General features: G+C 52.0%; 1 long non-coding RNA gene across 1 annotated transcript; it reads right to left on the bottom strand.

Moving 5' to 3' along the window:
- Positions 1-12,459: 12,459 nt before the first annotated feature.
- On the bottom strand, positions 12,460-19,453 carry LOC146045772 (uncharacterized). The gene is made up of 2 exons (XR_014465595.1): positions 19,364-19,453; positions 12,460-12,632 (listed from the first exon to the last, which is right to left on the bottom strand). It is a non-coding gene; the product is annotated as an uncharacterized LOC146045772 (long non-coding RNA).
- Between the last annotated feature and the right edge of the window lie 245 nt (positions 19,454-19,698).

Genomic DNA, 19,698 nt, shown 5'->3' with positions numbered 1-19,698 from the left:
TGGCCACCTGCAGTAATTACCCCTTTTATTATTGCACCCACCTATTCCTACCCCGCCTTCTCCTGGCCACCTGCAGTAATTACCCCTTTCATTCATGCACCCTCCTATTCCTACCCCCGCCTTCCCCTGGCCACCTGCAGTAATTACCCCTTTTATTATTGCACCCTCCTATTCATACCCCGCCTTCTCCTGTTCACCTGCAGTAATTACCCATTTCATCAACGCGCCCTCCTATTCCTGCCCCCGCCTTCTCCTGGCCACCTGCAGTAATTACCCCTTTCATCAACGCGCCCTCCTATTCCTGCCCCCGCCTTCTCCTGGCCACCTACAGTAATAACCCCTTTCATCAACGCGCGCTCCTATTCCTACCCCCGCCTTCTCCTGGCCACCTGCAGTAATTACCCCTTTCATCAACACGCCCTTCTATTCCTACCCCGCCTTCTCCTGGCCACCTCCAATGAATAATTCTGAAGCTCCATACACACTTGGCGATCCCTGCCAACATTGGCCGTGGCGGGGTAGGGTTAGAAGTTGAATCGTGGTGTTTCTCAACCATCAATGTTTTTGTTCTGATGGTAGTGGTTTAATGTTTCCGATGTGTGCCACCATCAAATGGCAAACATTTTATGGTATAATGATGGTCCCGCCCCCAGACGTCCATGCTGCACTGGTTTTGCGCATTCACAAATCATTTAATTTTTACTATGAAATTATTTGTGGTCAGTTGCCATTGCATCGAAAGATTTGATGATGGATGCCCACCAATCATTTGATGGTAAGCTTCTAATGTCCATCCCTACTAAAAGATGACCAGGAGAGGGAGACCAGTCCCCTCCTCTAAGCAGACTGCACAGTAGCGCGACCAGGTCCTGTACGCAGAAATAAAGTATTAATGATCACTTTAAGCGATGATAACAAATTATCACGACCAGTTCCTGATATTAAATATGCCCGTTACTGCAGCCAGAGCTCCTATGATCCTCAGCGGCAGGGGACATTACAGCTGGGGTTATAAAAGCCATCCCGTTACCTGGCTTATTAAAAAAAAAAACTTTCACAGTAATAGTTGTGATTTTTGGGTATTTATCACCCCGGGTATTTATATTCCCTGGTGAATCAGGGTGGCGGTATCTACACTCATTGCTCTCAGTAGTGTGTTATAGACAGATACAGACACATCCCGAGTTTCTGTGGGATCGGTGACGTCCTGCAGATGAGGCCCTTAGTTTCCTATTGCCATGAATTCTCGCTGTTTGCAGTGAATTTGTTTAGAGCAGTGAATCAGCGGCGTCTCCATGGCTCAGTCCCGTGTTTCCCTGTGTTGTGGAGCTGGGGCTGACTCACCAAACAGGCCTCACTGTCTGCACATGTTCTTTATTTTGAGCAAAATCAAAGCAGTCCCGTGGTTACCCAGGGGCGCTGAACGCCACCAACGAACCTTTCACAGGTTTGTACACATGCAATTTATTGATGTTGATTAACCATGATCTCCAAATTTAATTAAATGCACACTTATGTGCCCCCCCCCCCCCTATCCCCTGGGGCAAACAGGGTTATCGGACGGGGATTCCAGCTGTGCAAAGTATTTATAGATGTATTCTATATGCACCTGGGGCAGTATCGGAAGCGGGGATGAGCTCACCCGAGCTCAGGGATTTTTCTTTTAAAACTTTTGTGATTGAATTTGAAAAAGAATTGCATGAAATCACTACATGATGTGCAAATGGAATGATACAAAGTAAGTGTATCCTAAAAATGATACGCTATGCCTTATTAGCTTACCTGGAAGATGATTTTCAGTGCAGGGAGGAGTAGGTCACAGGTCAGGGCAGCACAGTGCTGTGCTGCCTGGACACAGGTGAGGGAGGGGTCGGCGCGAGGCAGCGGGGGTCCATTTGGGGTGGTGTGGGTGCGTTAATTAGCCCATAGACTTCTATGGGGTATCGGTTTTTAATGGCGATAAACACACACACAACCCCCCCCCCCCCCCCCCCCCGCAGCGAAAGCACGCCGTGGTTTTGCTGCGTATCAAAATGCAGTAAAAACCCCGATAACAGGGTTTTTACCGCATATTTAGAGAGAATCCCACCCTTGGTTGGGGTCCCCCCATATCTAAGATTTAAGAAACCAGCACCAGGCTCTTGGGCCAGTTTTGCGTCTAAATATATGGGGGGCAAAAAGATTAGGGATCCCCCATTTTTTTAAACCAGCACCAGTGTCCAACAGCCAGAGGTGTTATGCCAGAGCCAGGGGACACTTGTTATACAAGGTACCATGGTCAAAGCATTCTCATCCTGACCCCTTCTCTTATCATTAATGTGCGATGCCGGCATGGTGCATCGCATTGCGGTTGCTTTTAATACCGCTGGGATGTATCATGATGGGGACGCAGGGACAGGGCTCCGAAAGGAGCCCGTCCCTGCGAAGCCCTGACCCGGAAGCCGGGGGGTCTGCGCATGCGCGGTTATGTGCTGACCCCTGCCGACCCCTGTAATCGCACTGCCCCGCTTGGCAGTGCGATGTGTAGCCATAGGCTACAATTGGCTATCACGATATCAGAATGGCGATAGCCCAGGGCTGCAATGCCAGGCTGCCCGATGTTGATACATCGGGCAGCTTCGCATCCCCCATAGAAACCTATAGGGGATGCGGCTGGCGGCGCTGCAGGGGTGGATCGCAGCAGGGATCGGAGATTCCTGCTGCGGTCCCCTGTGATACATTTAGGGGATACTTAATATTTGTGGCTAAACCCCGAAAACTGGTGTTTTCGGGGGTTTAGCTGCAAATATGGCCTGATAAATGGGCCCCTATGTCTCCCGTACTGGAAAAAACAGAGGCGGAACTACAATTGGTGCAGCAGGTGCATTGCACCGGGGCCCTGAGTGTGGCACCCCAGAAATTGGGGGTACCCCTTTTGCAAAGCCCCATCAGGGGTCTGCTTCGTTTTAACATTGGTGGCCAGTGCTGCCCTTAATTAAAATGGTGGCCGGTCCTTCCAGCCTGGGGGTTGCCAGGCAACCAGCCCCACGGCAGCCACCTCTTTGCAGGGATCAGGGGGGACTGACCTCTTACCCCTGGAGAGCGGGAACAGGACACAGCAGGGATTGGTGGGCGCAGCGCGGGAAGTCGGAGAGGTGGAGCTGGAAGCGGAGGAGAGAGAACGCGCTGTGCAGGAGTGTGTGGTCCGCCCGTGAGAGGACAGAGCAGCGTGTCTGAAGGTAACGAGGAAAGGTCGCACGGAAGGAGCCGGCAGCGTTGAAGAGAGAGACACGCCGGGACGGAGTGTCGCGCTGCCCGGCGGTGATTGACAGCGGGGACCGGCAGCGGCGCAGTGACCGGGCGGCGCAGAAGCCGCAGGAATCGAGCGCGACCCCCCCAGGGCAGAGAGAGGACCGGAGCAGCGGCGCACCAGTGACCCTGCGAGGACCTGCCGGAGGGAGAACCTGCAGCCTTGCCTCCAGATACCAGCAAGCCCTGACACCCTGCAGAACGAGGAGCCGCGACAGACAGTGCACCCAGCCTAAAGGGGGAGGCACAGGCGGTGCGACTCCCTGAAGGCCCCAACCGTGACTGGCAGGAGCCGGCAGCTTGTTGCTGGAAACAGGTACTTTGCACCCCTCACCCCGCAGTGGCACGGACACTGGAAGCCTAAGGGACCGTCACTTCCCAGTATTGGCAGGGAACCAAGACATCGGACATATTTGCCTTGGATTACAAATTTCTTCATTAGTTCTTCTAAATTACGGTGCACCTAGGCCAAAGGGTACCCTATTGCTCTAGAGAACTGCGCAGTTCAGGGACTTCTGTATAACTGGACACTTGCCGTACCGTTATAGGGCATGACTTGCTGCATACTATTGTCCTTCTCTTAAATGTTATTACAAGTTTCTGGTTGCAGGTTGTAATTGCTTGCAGGGTGATGCGGTATACCGTGCGAGTTGTGGCCCACAGGCGTTCCGTGTGGCCCCATTGCGCATGATATCCTTTAACAGTGTGTTATTATTCGTTTGCCTTTCATGTATTTATTTGTTAAACGCTGTGTAGCACTTGTCTGAAGCGTATTGTGCGAGGTGCGGTCTATGGTGCTGCAGTGACCCCATTGCGCACAATATCATCGGGGAAAATCGTTTTCATTTATAAGCTGTCAATGGTCATTGTTGTTGTATGATTCAGTCGTTCCCACAGCGGCGATCCACGGCCCTTTTCGTCACTAAAATAAAACCTTTGATCACCGTCCTAATGTGTGGTGACCATTCTGTGGGGTGTTTTGGGGTATTGTCTCCCTGGGGTGCCTTTGTCCCTTCGCCCTCTGAATTGCAGGCAAGTGAAGCAGGCAGGTCGCAGACGAGCAGTGCCGGAAAGGAGACCAGGAACATCAGGTATCGGGCACACACCTACACGTAGTCTGACAACATCACACTTGGCGTCCGCGAACAGGATTCAGCGATATCAGACTCAGACCAAGCAGAGGCCCCCACGTCAACCAGAAGGAGGAGACAACTTCCTGCATCACCTGGGGAAGGAAATCCAGCGGCAATGACGACGGCACCAATCACCATGCCCTACTATTTTGGCGCGCCCTGGGTACCGACTTATTCGGGAAACAACACCCCGGGGACGCACACGCTAAAAGAATTCAAAAACAGGACACAGCTGTACCAGCTCGGCAACGAACAAGCAGTAGAAATACTAGTGGGGCAACTGAGAGGCCCAGCACTACGCGAAGTAAGAACATGGGAGACCGACGAAAAGAAAACGGTGGAACAGATTTTTGAAAAGCTGCGAGAGATCTTTGAATCAAAGACAATAGCAGATCTGAAGAGCCGCCTGTACTCGAGAAAACAGCGGCCGAATGAACCACTGCGAGAGTTTGCACTAAGCTTACAGGAAGCCATGAAGGCCATACAGTTGAAAGAAAAGAAACCAAAGAAACAAGTGGACGAGACGCTAACCAACCTGTTTATCGAGGGAGCTCAGGGGGAGGCGGTCAAGTCCCAATTGCGCATGTGGTGACGCCAACAACCCGACAGTTCATTCGCCAAATTTAAGGAAACCGTCCTTTCAAATCCTGGGCCTGAATCAGAGCGGCCGGGATGAAGACGAGGACTCAATGGAAGGGGAAGCCTGCTACCAGACCCCAAAAGGGCAAATTGCAGACACCCTATACCCAAGCAGAGCAGTCACCCAACAGGCGCAAGCCCCCGTAGAACCAGACCCGCTCGAAGTGTTAACTCGCCAGATGTCTGAACTAACACGTAATATGACACGCGTGACGCAAAAGTTGGAAGACCTAGACAGAAACCAAGGCAGAAGTCGGCAAGGAGAATGGCGGCAAGACCGTGGCCGAGGAACCGCCCAAGATGGGAGGTTACCCGCGAGTTTGGCCGAAGATCCTCCGATCAATTTGACCAACAAGGGCGGCCAATCTGCCGAAGGTGCCGACAGAGTGGACATATTGAGATAAACTGTCCAGAGGCGACTTTAAACGAGGGGGCCCCGAGGCAAGGGACCGACTCTCGGGAGGAGACTCACTAACCGGTCCGGCACCGCCAGCAGAATGGTGGCCCCTGTACGTCGGGGAATGCCCCCACCTGAATATTAGGGTGAATGGGATCCAACTGACAGCCCTCTTGGACACATGGTCGCAGGTTTCTACCATCAGGATCACAGATTTTCTGCAGCATTGGGCACAGACGGACGTCGTATCGCCCCCCACAACATGGTTACGCCTGCTAGCCAGCAATGGCCAACCCATCACCTTCCAAGGATACTGGGAAGCCAATGTGCAAGTGGGAAAGGCCGCCCTGAACCAACAGGGGTTCCTGGTCACCACTGACCCCAACGAACACTTGCCTCCTGTGATACTGGGCATGAATGTGCTAAGAAACTGCCCGGATGAAGTGGTGGAAGCGCTGCGGTGGGAAATGAGGACAGCCCCCCCCCCCCCAGGAGAGGAAGGCCCTACAGCAAACAGTGCGACTGATCACAGGTCAGCAGAAGTTTATCAACGACCAAGGGGAGGTGGGGAAGGCCCGAATCGCAGACTGCCGCCCGATTCTCCTGCGCCCAAATTCGGAATAAGTCGTCTGGTGTAAGGCCAGGATGGGCCCTGGAGGCAGAGACTACGAAGCCCTGATAGAATCCTGTGATCCCGAAGGCCGACAGCCATTCGCGGTGGCCAGAACTTTGGCGAAGGTGGTCCAAGGGAGAGTACCGGTGAGGCTTCTGAACCCACACCCATATGCGGTCAAACTGTACAAGTACTGTCAAGTGGCCAGGATCAGCAGGGTGGACTTCCAGGACATCTTGGGGCAAAGCGTCACGGTGGCCCAACAGGGGGTGGCTGAAGAGGGGAGAGGTGACGAAGGGTCTCCCTGGTACACAGACATACAGATTGGAGACAAAGACACCCCGGCCGAAAAGCGAGAGGGGGTCCTCCGAGTCGTGAAGCAAAATGCTGCCGCATTCAGTCAGCACCCGTGCGATTTTGGCAAAGCCGACAAAGTATACCACCACATCCCTACGGGATCGACTCCCCCGATCAAGGAAAGACACCGACCCCTTCCTCCGGCCATGTATCAACCTGTCCTGAATATGATCACGGAAATGAAGGATGCTGGCGTCATCAGGGAAAGCCATAGCCCCTGGGCGGCCCCGCTTGGTATCGTCAAAAAAAAAGATGGTAGTCTGCGCTTCTGCGTGGATTACCGCAAACTGAACACCGCAACCCACAAAGACGCCTACCCACTCCCAAGAATCGAGGAATCGCTGACGGCCTTGAAGACGGCTAAATACTTCTCGACCCTTGACCTGACCAGCGGGTACTGGCAGGTCCAGATGGCCCCAGAAGATAGAGAGAAGACGGCCTTCACCACACTAATGGGCCTGTTTGAATTTGAAAGAATGCCGTTCGGGCTCTGTAACGCCTCCGCCACTTTCCAACGTGTTATGGAACACTGCCTCGGGCAGCACAACTTTAAGATGGTACTCCTCTATCTCGACGACGTGATAACTTTCTCAAAGAGCTACGACGACCACCTCCGGCACCTGGATGAGGTCTTCAAGCAATTGATCCAAAACGGCCTAAAGCTAAAGCCCAGCAAGTGTCACCTGCTAAAGCCCAGAGTACAGTACCTCGGACATGTGGTTAGCGCCGAAGGCGTGATGCCCGACCCAGAGAAGATTACAGTTGTCAAGGACTGGCCAGCTCCCAAGACCGTCAGGGAGGTCCGCAGTTACCTGGGATTTGTGGGCTACTATAGGCGGTTCATCGAGAATTTTGCGAAGGTGGCATCCCCCCTGCATGAACTACTGAGGGGCCAGTCGGGCCATGAACGGAGGGGGTCAGCCTTAATCGCCTGGGGAGAAGAACAACAGCAGGCTTCCGACCAACTGAAGAGATCCTTGATAGATGCTCCATTGCTGACCTACCCCGATTATGACAAGCCATTCCAACTCTACACGGATGCCAGCAACCGCGGGCTCGGTGCTGTGCTTTCCCAAACTCAGAATGGGCGTGAGCGAGTAATAGCGTATGCCAGCAGAGGCCTTCGCAAGACTGGGAGGAACTGAGAAAATTATAGTGCTTTCAAGCTGGAGATGCTTGCCCTCGTATGGGCAGTTACCGAGAAGTTTAAGCACTACCTGGCCGCCACCCCATTTGTAGTCATGACTGACAACAACCCGTTAGTGCACCTGCAGAATGCCAAACTTGGAGCCTTAGAACAGCGGGGGATGTCGCGCCTCGCCAGCTATCGGTTCACCACCAATTATCGCAGTGGCAAGGCCAACGCCAATGCCGACGCCCTCTCCAGACTGCCTGTGATCGATGCCCCCGAAGAGGAAGGGGACCCGAATGAGGATGTGGAAATGCCCATATTCAAGGCTTACACAGCAAGAAACCTGGCAACCTCGGATCCCCAGTCCGTCACAGATTCACGCCTGCAGAAGGGTGATCTACTAGACACCCCTACAGTTGACTGGAGGAAAATTCAGGAAGGAGTTCCTGGTTCTGCTAAACCAATGCCGCCACTTGGACCGAAACCAACGCAAAGAAGCTGACCCTGAGCTTGTGAAGTTGTTGCGGCACCGCGACAGAGTTCGTCAGGAAGAAGGTATCCTGGTCCGTGACAGTGTGGATCCCGGCACACACCACCCCGTGGTTCAGGTGGTTGTTCCAAGAAAACAGGCTCCATTACTCCTGGCTGCGTACCACGATAAATCCGGCCACTTTGGTGTGCAGAAGACGGAAGCCATCCTGCGTACCCGGTACTTCTGGGTGGGTATGCGAGAAGATGTCGAAAAATGGTGCCGCGACTGCATTCCCTGCAGTCTAAAGAGAGCTCCTGATGCCTCCCAGAGAGATCCCTTACACTCCATCAAGACCCAACGCCCGTTGCAGATCGTGGCTCTTGACCACGTCAAGCTCGAACCCAGCTCCAGTGGGCATCAATATGCCTTGACCATCACTGACCACTATAGCAAATTCCTCGTGGTCATCCCGGTTCGAGACCTCACCGCCAAGACCACCGCGGGACAGTTTCTCAAGCACTTCGCCAGACCCTACGGCTACCCCGACTGCATCCTCACGGACCAAGGACCCGCCTTTGAGTCCCAGCTCTTTCACGAGTTATGCTCCTACTATGGCTGTCGAAAAATCCGGACCACAGCCTATCATCCCCAGGGAAACGGACTCTGCGAACGGTCTAACCAGACCATCATCGGCATGCTCCGCAGTCTGTCGGCAGAAGACCGAAACAAGTGGCCGACCTTACTTCCCGAACTGGCGTACCTCTATAATAACGCCGAACATTGCTCCACCGGCTTCACTCTGTACTACTTAATGTTTGGCCGCAAGGGCAAGTTACCGCAAGACTTAGAACTGTCTCCGATAGAAAGTCCACCAATCCGACCCCAGACCGACTGGGTCCGTGAGCATCAGCAGAGGATTGAGAAGTCGTTACGCAGCGGATGGAGGGTGCCCAGCGTCGGCAAGGAAAGGACTACAACTCTAACAACCGGTCCAAACCGCTCAGAGTTGGAGACCCTGTATGGAAGAAACCGAATCACTGCTCGAGTAAACTCGACGCCATGTGGGAGAGTGAACCATACACAGTCGTCAGAATACCCACAGGTGACCGATACACCTACGAGATCCGGAAGACTCCTGAAGGACCCATCACTGTGGTGTCGAGGGACCAGCTCAAGCTTTGCACTGCCGAAGTCCCAACAGAAACGAGAGTCTCGCCTGAGGTGGAGGGGCAGGGAACCTGGGGGGGGCATGCCTTGGGACAACCCCACTGACCTGTTAGTCTTCATGAGTGCCCCAGTACCCTTCCTTCCATGGGCGTCCCCTGTTCCGGCGGCTAGCCGCCCTGTGGCGGAGGAACCCCCGCCGGTGTCAGACCATGATTGAACTGAGGTCCGGCCCCCAGTGGTTCAGACACGTAGGTCGGAACGCACAACCAAGGGTGTCCCACCCTTGAGGTATAGAATGTAAAGTGCCTTTCTTTAGTGTTCTTGTGCCATTGTAAATTGTTCTTTAAGCTGTTCTTACTTGAATGTACAGTTATTTTTTGTTCAGAAATGCCAGAGGCCTTAAACGTTTTGTTTTGTAACAAGAGACTACAACCGGACTATTGTCACTTCTGCCATAATGCCCGCAGACTGGCATTCTTCCAGCGGGGTAGCATGTGGCACCCCAGAAATTGGGGGTACCCCTTTTGCAAAGCCCCATCAGGGGTCTGCTTCGTTTTAACATTGGTGGCCAGTGCTGCCCTTAATTAAAATGGTGGCCGGACCTTACAGCCTGGGGGTTGCCAGGCAACCAGCCCCACGGCAGCCACCTCTTTGCAGGGATCAGGGGGGACTGACCTCTTACCCCTGGAGAGCGGGAACAGGACACAGCAGGGATTGGTGGGCGCAGCACGGGAAGCCGGAGAGGTAGAGCTGGAACCGGAGGAGAGAGAACGCGCTGTGCAGGAGTGTGTGGTCCACCCGTGAGAGGACAGAGCAGCGTGTATGAAGGGAGCGAGGAAAGGGCGCACGGAAGGAGCCGGCAGCGTTGAAGAGAGAGACGCACCGGGACGGAGCGTCGCGCTGCCCGGCAGTGATTGACAGCGGGGAACGGCAGCGGCGCAGTGACCGGGCGGCGCAGAAGCCGCAGGAATCGAGCGCGACCCCCCCCCCCAGGGCAGAGAGAGGACCGGAGCAGCGGCGCACCAGTGACCCTGCGAGGACCTGCCGGAGGGAGAACCTGCAGCCTTGCCTCCAGATACCAGCAAGCCCTGACACCCTGCAGAACGAGGAGCCGCGACAGACAGCGCACCCAGCCTAAAGGGGGAGGCACAGGCGGTGCGACTCCCTGAAGGCCCCAACCGTGACTGGCAGGAGCCGGCAGCTTGTTGCTGGAAACAGGTACTTTGCACCCCTCACCCCGCAGTGGCACAGACACCCTTAGGCTGCATTCACATAGTGAACCACTGAACCTCCCTTTCCTGCCCTCAGGATTGCCCCCCCCCCCCCACTGCGCCCGCAGCAAGAGCCATCAGCCCCTATTTCAGCCTGGGCCCAGACCTTTTAAGCTACCCTGCTAGTGTTCACCAACTGACCGCTGCCTTAGGTTAGTGACTAGAAGCCTAAGGGACCGTCACTTCCCAGTATTGGCAGGGAACCAAGACATCGGACATATTTGCCTTGGATTACAAATTTCTTCATTAGTTCTTCTAAATTACGGTGCACCTAGGCCAAAGGGTACCCTATTGCTCTAGAGAACTGCGCAGTTCAGGGACTTCTGTATAACTGGACACTTGCCGTACCGTTATAGGGCATGACTTGCTGCATACTATTGTCCTTCTCTTAAATGTTATTACAAGTTTCTGGTTGCAGGTTGTAATTGCTTGCAGGGTGACGCGGTATACCGTGCGAGTTGTGGCCCACAGGCGTTCCGTGTGGCCCCATTGCGCACGATATCCTTTAACAGTGTGTTATTATTCGTTTGCCTTTCATGTATTTATTTGTTAAATGCTGTGTAGCACTTGTCTGAAGCGTATTGTGCGAGGTGCGGTCTATGGTGCTGCAGTGACCCCATGGCACACAATATCATCTGGTAAAATCGTTTTCATTCATAAGCTGTCAATGGTCATTGTTGTTGTATGATTCAGTCGTTCCCACAGCGGCGATCCACGGCCCTTTTCGTCACTAAAATAAAACCTTTGATCACCGTCCTAACGTGTGGTGACCATTCTGTGGGGTGTTTTGGGGTATTGTCTCCCTGGGGTGCCTTTGTCCCTTCGCCCTCTGAATTGCAGGCGAGTGAAGCAGGCAGGTCGCAGACAAGCAGTGCCGGAAAGGAGACCAGGAACATCAGGTATCGGGCACACACCTACACGTAGTCTGACAACATCACATTAGGACTAAGGGGCCCACTGCTGCTATGCATTGCGGTGTGGCATATTGTGAACTTGGGTTGGGGTGGTGGAGGGGGGGCATATTGCGAGTGGTTGCACCTGGGCCAACCACTTGCAAGTTCCGCCACTGGGAAACAAGACCGGTCTAAGAGCCCAGTGCTGGTTACTTAAATACTTGGGGGCCCCAACACTTTGTTCCCTTGTATTTGTGAAACCAAGACCAGTTCAAAGAGCCTGGGGCTGGCTTTGCTCAAGGAGGGGGCATTCACCAAGTGTAGCGGGAACACCAGGCGGACGGTGACGTAGATTGCGCTGAGTCTTGTCATCCCGTTCCCAATGCTGTACATGCCAATAATCCAGGTGCAATACTTCTTATTCCACAGTACGCCACTGCACCACCTCCTAAACTAATCCAAGCCCCCACTGCCCTCCGGTGTTCCAACCAGGCCGCTTTCTCTTAGCGACAATTATGCTTTTAGCATGTTGTCCATTTAATCCGACTTCTGTAAGAATTCCACTTCTAACACCAATCCTAATACTAGCAGATACAAATGGCACATTTTTAATACGCAGCCGATCTCTCGAACCTTACGTGGGTGGGGCCTGTGCAAGTGCAGATATGAATGCAGGAGCTCAGTGTAATATCAGTGGGCGGCATAGGTTTCTGATGGCAGATGCAAGACTGATTGCAGATGCCAGTATTGGCCCTGGGTGCCGGACAGTTTCCCGACGGCCACCGGCTATTCTCCCTCGTGGGGGTCCATGACCCCCATAGAGGGAGAATAGTATAGGTGGCAAGCGAGCCCGCATGGGGCTTTGTTGCGCTTGCCCCGCTGTCTGAGTCCGGCCAGTCGAGATCCCGACGTCGGGATAATCACTGTCGGGATCCCGAATGTCGGGACCATATACCACACCCATTGGCCCTACGGATTCTCGCATTAGCATAAGACAGCAAATCTGGCTTCTGTGGTGGCCTAAAACTACAACCACTCAGAATCAGCCCTAATACAGTGGTGCAACAATGCTAAATCTACACTACACACTTGCCTAACAATTTCATATATTTATTTATCAGCCGGTGACTGATTTCCCGTCCTTATTACACATGTACTATGGACTCCGGTCATGTTTAGTAACTGGGCCCAGACTGAACACTGCACCAACTGCAACGTTGATAGAATAGTTCTGTTGTTTTTTTATATTTTCTTCTATCCAGGAGCAAATCTGTGGAAGGCAAAAAATCACATTACACAGGTGAAAGCCAGCCGCACCTGTATGATTCATGAATGCATGGGATAGATCTGCCAGTGCATACCTAGCTGCTTGTACTGCAGGTGATATTAACTGAGAAAGGGCTCTGCAGATATAGGGCCTGATTCTGGTTCACTTGCAAAAGCAATTTCTCTCTGATGGACAAAACATGCTGCACTGCAGGTGGGGCAGCTGTCACATGTGCAGCGAGAGCGTTAGAGATGAAATCTAAATTGCAGTGTAAAAATAAAGCACCCAGTATTTACCCTGCACAGAAACAAAATAACACCCTAATCTAACTCTCTGCACCTGTGACATCTGCCCCATCTGCAGTGCAGCATGGTTTAGTTCATTAGAGAGAGAATTTGCTTTTGCAAGTGAACCAGAATCAGGCCCATACCGTATAATTATACAAGCATGGTATTATTACCCTGTGATATTGCTCGCAGCACAGATAATAGGAAACACATAAGGCAGGCATGTCCAAACTGTGGCCCTCCAGCTGTTATGAAACTACAAGTCCCATCATGCCTTGCCACAGTTTTGCTTCTAGGAAATGCTAAAACTATCGCACAGTTTGGACATGCCTGACATAAGTAATAACATACATGTAACAGACACATCGTGAGTGAAACATATCATATTTACCTGCACAATAATATATTCTACAGCAGTGGTCTCCAAACTGTTCTGTTGATGATAGGTCGACACAAAATGGTTGACATAGATAAATGATTGACATAAGCAAAACAGTTGTCATGTCAGTGATCGACATCTGAAAAAGTCGCCATGAGCTTTTTACGATTTAAAAAACTTTTTCATCCTTCACCCACCTGGACTATACTTAGGAACGGTAAGTGTACTGAGGTTGCTATGGACAACAGCCCATCTTTAATAGAACGCCCATCTTAGTAAATTTACCCCATGTGCTCAAATGTATGAACGGACACCTAAAAAACATTTAAAAAATTTGACCTGTGTCAACTTTTGCTTGTGTTAACCTTTGCCTATGTCGACATACCAAAATGCGTCAAACCTTTCTAGCACGCCCCACTCCTTTCCTACCCCATCAGCTGCCCCGGCCCCCTGCCTCAAAAAACTGTCTGCCCACTCCCGGAAAGGGCAGCCTAAAGGTAGGCAACCCTGCCTAGGGGACGCCGTGAGAAACCTCTGATACTCTTGGGAAAAAGTTTGGAAACGGCTGATCTGCAGCATTTCTCATACCTGTCTGCACATAGCAGGGCCTGATGCTGCTTCACTCGGAAGCGGACACATTTGGACTCATTCCAATGAATTAGGCCCATAGAGCAGCAGCCGGGGATATCTACAGAGGAAGCGAGGGCGTGGGAACTCTGCCGGCTGCAGGAGGTTATACTGTAGGTAAGCCAACCTGAATTAGGCCCATAGAGCAGCCGAGGATATGTACAGAGGAAGCGAGGGTGTGAGAACTCTGCTGGCTGCAGGAGGTTATACTGTAGGTAAGCCAACCTGAATTACGCCCATATAGCAGCAGCCGAGGATATGTACAGAGGAGGCAAGGGCGTGAGAACTCTGCTGGCTGCAGGAGGTTATACTGTATGTGAGCCAACCTGAATTAGGCCCATAGAGCAGCCGTCGGGGATATGTACAGAGGAAGCAAGGGCGTGAGAACTCTGCTGGCTGCAGGAGGTTATACTGTAGTTGAGCCAACCTGAATTAGGCCCATAGAGCAGCAGCCGGGGATATGTACAGAGGAGGCAAGGGTGTGAGAACTCTGCCGGCTGCAGGAGGTTATACTGTAGGTGAGCCAACCTGAATTAGGCCCATAGAGCAGCCGGGGATATGTACAGAGGAAGTAAGGGCGTGAGAACTCTGCTGGCTGCAGGAGGTTATACTGTAGGTAAGCCAACCTGAATTAGGCCCATAGAGCAGCAGCCGGGGATATGTACAGAGGAAGCGAGGGAGTGAGAACTCTGCCGGCAGCAGGAGGTTATACTGTGGTTAAGCCAACCTGAATTAGGCCCATAGAGCAGCAGCCGGGGATATGTACAGAGGAGGCAAGGGCGTGAGAACTCTGCCGGCAGCAGGAGGTTATACTGTAGGTAAGCCAACCTGAATTAGGCCCATAGAGCAGCAGCCGAGGATATGTACAGAGGAGGCAAGGGCGTGAGAACTCTGCTGGCTGCAGGAGGTTATACTGTGGTTAAGCCAACCTGAATTAGGCCAATAGAGCAGCAGCCGAGGATATGTACAGAGGAAGCGAGGGCGTGAGAACTCTGCCGGTTGCAGGAGGTTATACTGTGGTTAAGCCATCCTGAATTAGGCCCATAGAGCAGCAGCCGGGGATATGTACAGAGGAAGCGAGGGTGAGAACTCTGCTGGCTGCAGGAGGTTATACTGTAGGTAAGCCAACCTGAATTAGTCCCATAGAGCAGCCACCAAGGATATGTACAGAGGAGGCAAGGGCGTGAGAACTCTGCCAGCTGCAGGAGGTTATACTGATGGTGAGCTGACCTGAATTAGGCCCATATAGCAGCAGTACAGAGGAAGAAAGTGCTGCAGATTATAATGTAGGTGAGCCAACCAGAATTAGTCCCATAGAGCAGCAGTACAGAGGAAGGAATAGCGGCAGGAGGTTATAGTGTAGGTGAGCCAACCTGAATTAGTCCCATAAAGCAGCAGTACAGAGGAAGGAATAGCGGCAGGAGGTTATAGTGTAGGTGAGCCAACCTGAATTAGGCCCATAGAGCAGCAGTACAGAGGAAGGAATAGCGGCAGGAGGTTATACTGTAGGTGAGCCAACCTGAATTAGGCCCATAGTGCAGCCGGGGATATGTACAGAGGAAGGAAGGGCTGCAGGAGGTTATACTGTAGGTGAGCCAACCTGAATTATGCCCATAGAGCAGCAGTACAAAGGAAGGAAGGGCTGCAGGAGATTATACTGTAGGTGAGAGCCAACCTGAATTAGTCCCATAGAGCAGACGTACTGAGGAAGGAAGGGCTGCAGGAGGTTATACTGTAGGTGAGGCAACCTGAATTAGGCCCATAGAGCAGCAGTACAGAGGAAGGAAGGGCTGCAGGAGGTTATACTGTAGATAAGCCAACCTGAATTAGGCCCATAGAGCAGCAGCCGGGGATATGTACAGAGGAAGCGAGGGCGTGAGAACTCTGCCGGTTGCAGGAGGTTATACTGCGGTTAAGTCAACCTGAATTAGGCCCATAGAGCAGCAGCCGAGGATATGTACAGAGGAGGCAAGGGCGTGAGAACTCTGCTGGCTGCAGGAGGTTATACTGTGGTTAAGCCAACCTGAATTAGGCCAATAGAGCAGCAGCCGAGGATATGTACAGAGGAAGCGAGGGCGTGAGAACTCTGCCGGTTGCAGGAGGTTATACTGTGGTTAAGCCAACCTGAATTAGGCCCATAGAGCAGCAGCCGGGGATATGTACAGAGGAAGCGAGGGTGAGAACTCTGCTGGCTGCTGGAGGTTATACTGTAGGTAAGCCAACCTGAATTAGGCCCATAGAGCAGCCACCGAGGATATGTACAGAGGAGGCAAGGGCGTGAGAACTCTGCCGGCTGCAGGAGGTTATACTGATGGTGAGCTGACCTGAATTAGGCCCATATAGCAGCAGTACAGAGGAAGAAAGTGCTGCAGATTATAATGTTGGTGAGCCAACCAGAATTAGTCCCATAGAGCAGCAGTACAGAGGAAGGAATAGCGGCAGGAGGTTATAGTGTAGGTGAGCCAACCTGAATTAGTCCCATAAAGCAGCAGTACAGAGGAAGGAATAGCGGCAGGAGGTTATAGTGTAGGTGAGCCAACCTGAATTAGTCCCATAAAGCAGCAGTACAGAGGAAGGAATAGCGGCAGGAGGTTATAGTGTAGGTAAGCCAACCTGAATTAGGCCCATAGAGCAGCAGCCGGGGATATGTACAGAGGAAGCAAGGGAGTGAGAACTCTGCCGGCAGCAGGAGGTTATACTGTGGTTAAGCCAACCTGAATTAGGCCCATAGAGCAGCAGCCGGGGATATGTACAGAGGAGGCAAGGGCGTGAGAACTCTGCCGGTTGCAGGAGGTTATACTGCGGTTAAACCAACCTGAATTAGGCCCATAGAGCAGCAGCCGAGGATATGTACAGAGGAGGCAAGGGCGTGAGAACTCTGCTGGCTGCAGGAGGTTATACTGTGGTTAAGCCAACCTGAATTAGGCCAATAGAGCAGCAGCCGAGGATATGTACAGAGAAAGCGAGGGCGTGAGAACTCTGCCGGTTGCAGGAGGTTATACTGTGGTTAAGCCAACCTGAATTAGGCCCATAGAGCAGCAGCCGGGGATATGTACAGAGGAAGCGAGGGTGAGAACTCTGCTGGCTGCAGGAGGTTATACTGTAGGTAAGCCAACCTGAATTAGGCCCATAGAGCAGCCACCGAGGATATGTACAGAGGAGGCAAGGGCGTGAGAACTCTGCCGGCTGCAGGAGGTTATACTGATGGTGAGCTGACCTGAATTAGGCCCATATAGCAGCAGTACAGAGGAAGGAATAGCGGCAGGAGGTTATAGTGTAGGTGAGCCAACCTGAATTAGGCCCATAGAGCAGCAGTACAGAGGAAGGAATAGCGGCAGGAGGTTATAGTGTAGGTGAGCCAACCTGAATTAGGCCCATAGTGCAGCCGGGGATATGTACAGAGGAAGAAAGGGCTGCAGGAGGTTATACTGTAGGTGAACCAACCTGAATTATGCCCATAGAGCAGCAGTACAAAGGAAGAAAGGGCTGCAGGAGATTATACTGTAGGTGAGCCAACCTGAATTAGTCCCATAGAGCAGACGTACTGAGGAAGGAAGGGCTGCAGGAGGTAATACTGTAGGTGAGGCAACCTGAATTAGGCCCATAGAGCAGCAGTACAGAGGAAGCAAGGGCTGCAGGAGGTTATACTGTGCAGGCTCCAGGTAACAGGTGAACCTTACAGAGTCCTCTCCTGGCTCTGAATACCGAGGTGACAATAACCAGCTTGGGATGCAGTTGAAATCCCGGCGGTCGGAATCCCGGCACTTTGTCCCACCCATAGAGGAAGAATAAATTAGTGTGCCGAGCGAGCCCACAAGAGGGGGGGGGGGGGCGATCAACGTCCCCCCTTGTCGGGATTTCGGCGGTCGGGATTCCGGCGTCGGGATTTTGACCTCCGGGATTCCGACCGCCGGGATTTCAAACCAATTCCCTCTGTCTATGCAGATAAACTGTGTGCATCATATACCTATAATAATTCATCAATACTTGATAACTGACTGTAACGTAACATGCCAGCTCTCTGCCCACATCCTCCCCCATGAGATGACAGGTGCCCATGTTGTAGGTGCAGGGGGCACCAGCGAACAAATGAAAATCTGGATTGTTGAAAGTAATCATTCAGGTTTCTGCTATATATTCAAAATGAACAACTAGTGTGTATCCTAGGACAGCGGTTCTCATCTTCAAGCCACAGGACATGTTTTCAGGATTTCTTTCCTTGGAAACATGGAAGGGATAATTACTGCAAAGTAGATCAGCTTAGATCAGTAGATCAGTGCCCAGGCACAGGCACAGGGTCCCTGCAGATTCCATGCGGTCTGGCCGGCCCTGCCTGGGTCCTACTGGTCAGTAAGGGGAGCGCAGCGTGTACAGTGTTATCAGAAGTGCCAGATTCTGGGAAGGCTTGCACATCTGCAAGCATCAAACCCCTGACAACAAGCAAGAAACCCTTGGCAACAAGAATGTAACCCCTGGAAATGAGCATGTAACCCCCTGGCAACAAGCAAGAAACCCCTGGCAACAAGAATGTAACCCCTGGGAATGAGCATGTAACCCCCTTGCAACAAGCAAGAAACTTCTGGCAACAAGAATGTAACCCCTGGAAATGAGCATGTAACCCCCTGGCAACAAGCAAGAAACTCCTGTAAACAAGAATGTAACCCCTGGGAATGAGCATGTAACCCCCTGGCAACAAGCAAGAAACCCCTGGCAACAAGAATGTAACCCGGGGCAATGAGCCTGTAACCCCTGACAACTAGAATGTAACCCTTGGCAATGAGCATGAAACCCCTGACAATGAGACTGTAACCCCTGGCAACAGGAATGCAACCCCTTGCAATGAGAATGTGTAACCCCTGGCAATGAGCGTGGTAAGCCCCTGGCAACAAGAATGTAACCCCTGGTATTGAGCATGGTAAGCGCTGGGCAACGTGCAAGAAACCCCTTGCAGCCAGCATGCAACCCCTAGCAACAAGCAAGGACAAGGTCCAAGCTTTACCTGTGTCAGACCACCATGGTGTATTTGCCTGTAGGTCGGGCTTTTGTGTAATTTTATTATTTTATATTTATTTATTCTATATTTTTGTTGTTTCTTTGTAGAATCTGGGAACATTAAACAAATAAATGGCGGATTCTCATTATGTATTCCTCGCGGTGGGCGGCGGTTGCATTCTTCATGTATGAGCCCGGCACATTGGCTGTAGGCTGCGAAGATAAATAGAGGGAGAAGCAATGTTCCGATACCACAGAAATGTCCTTTGTGGTTTGTGCATCATGTGATCTCTCCATAGCAGACAGATCGCGCTCTGTGCTGTCACCGTAACCAGCAAAGTGCACAATCACTGAGCTCCAGGAAGAGACGTATCCCACATCCTGGACAAACATTTCTCAGCATTTGCCTGTACACCTACGGAAAACAATTAGCAGCTCAGTTCTCATACCAGTGTAATGCTGAGCCCCCGTGGATGTCCGCCAGCCAGACGTGGCCACATTCTTACACCAGATACCAGCAGCCTGAGAGCGAGTCTGGATCTTTGCCCCGTACAAAGGTCTATATGGGGCAGGTTCAGTGAGTGAAAGTTTAGTGAACTGAACGCCTTATAATTTTGCATCCGTTTTCTAAAAGAGATGTTTTGGGGTTATACAACAATGGCACACTGACACTTGGGGCTATAGAACAATGGCGCACTGACACTTGGGGTTATAGAACAATGGCACACTGACACTTGGGGTTATAGAACAATGGCGCACTGACACTTGGGGCTATAGAACAATG

The sequence above is a fragment of the Crinia signifera genome, chromosome 11 (genome assembly GCF_055691185.1).
Source record: "Crinia signifera chromosome 11, ASM5569118v1, whole genome shotgun sequence".
NCBI classification, from domain to species: domain Eukaryota; kingdom Metazoa; phylum Chordata; class Amphibia; order Anura; family Myobatrachidae; genus Crinia; species Crinia signifera.
The sequence above is the reverse complement of the archived record's forward strand: the minus strand, read 5'-3'. Positions and strand labels throughout refer to the sequence as shown.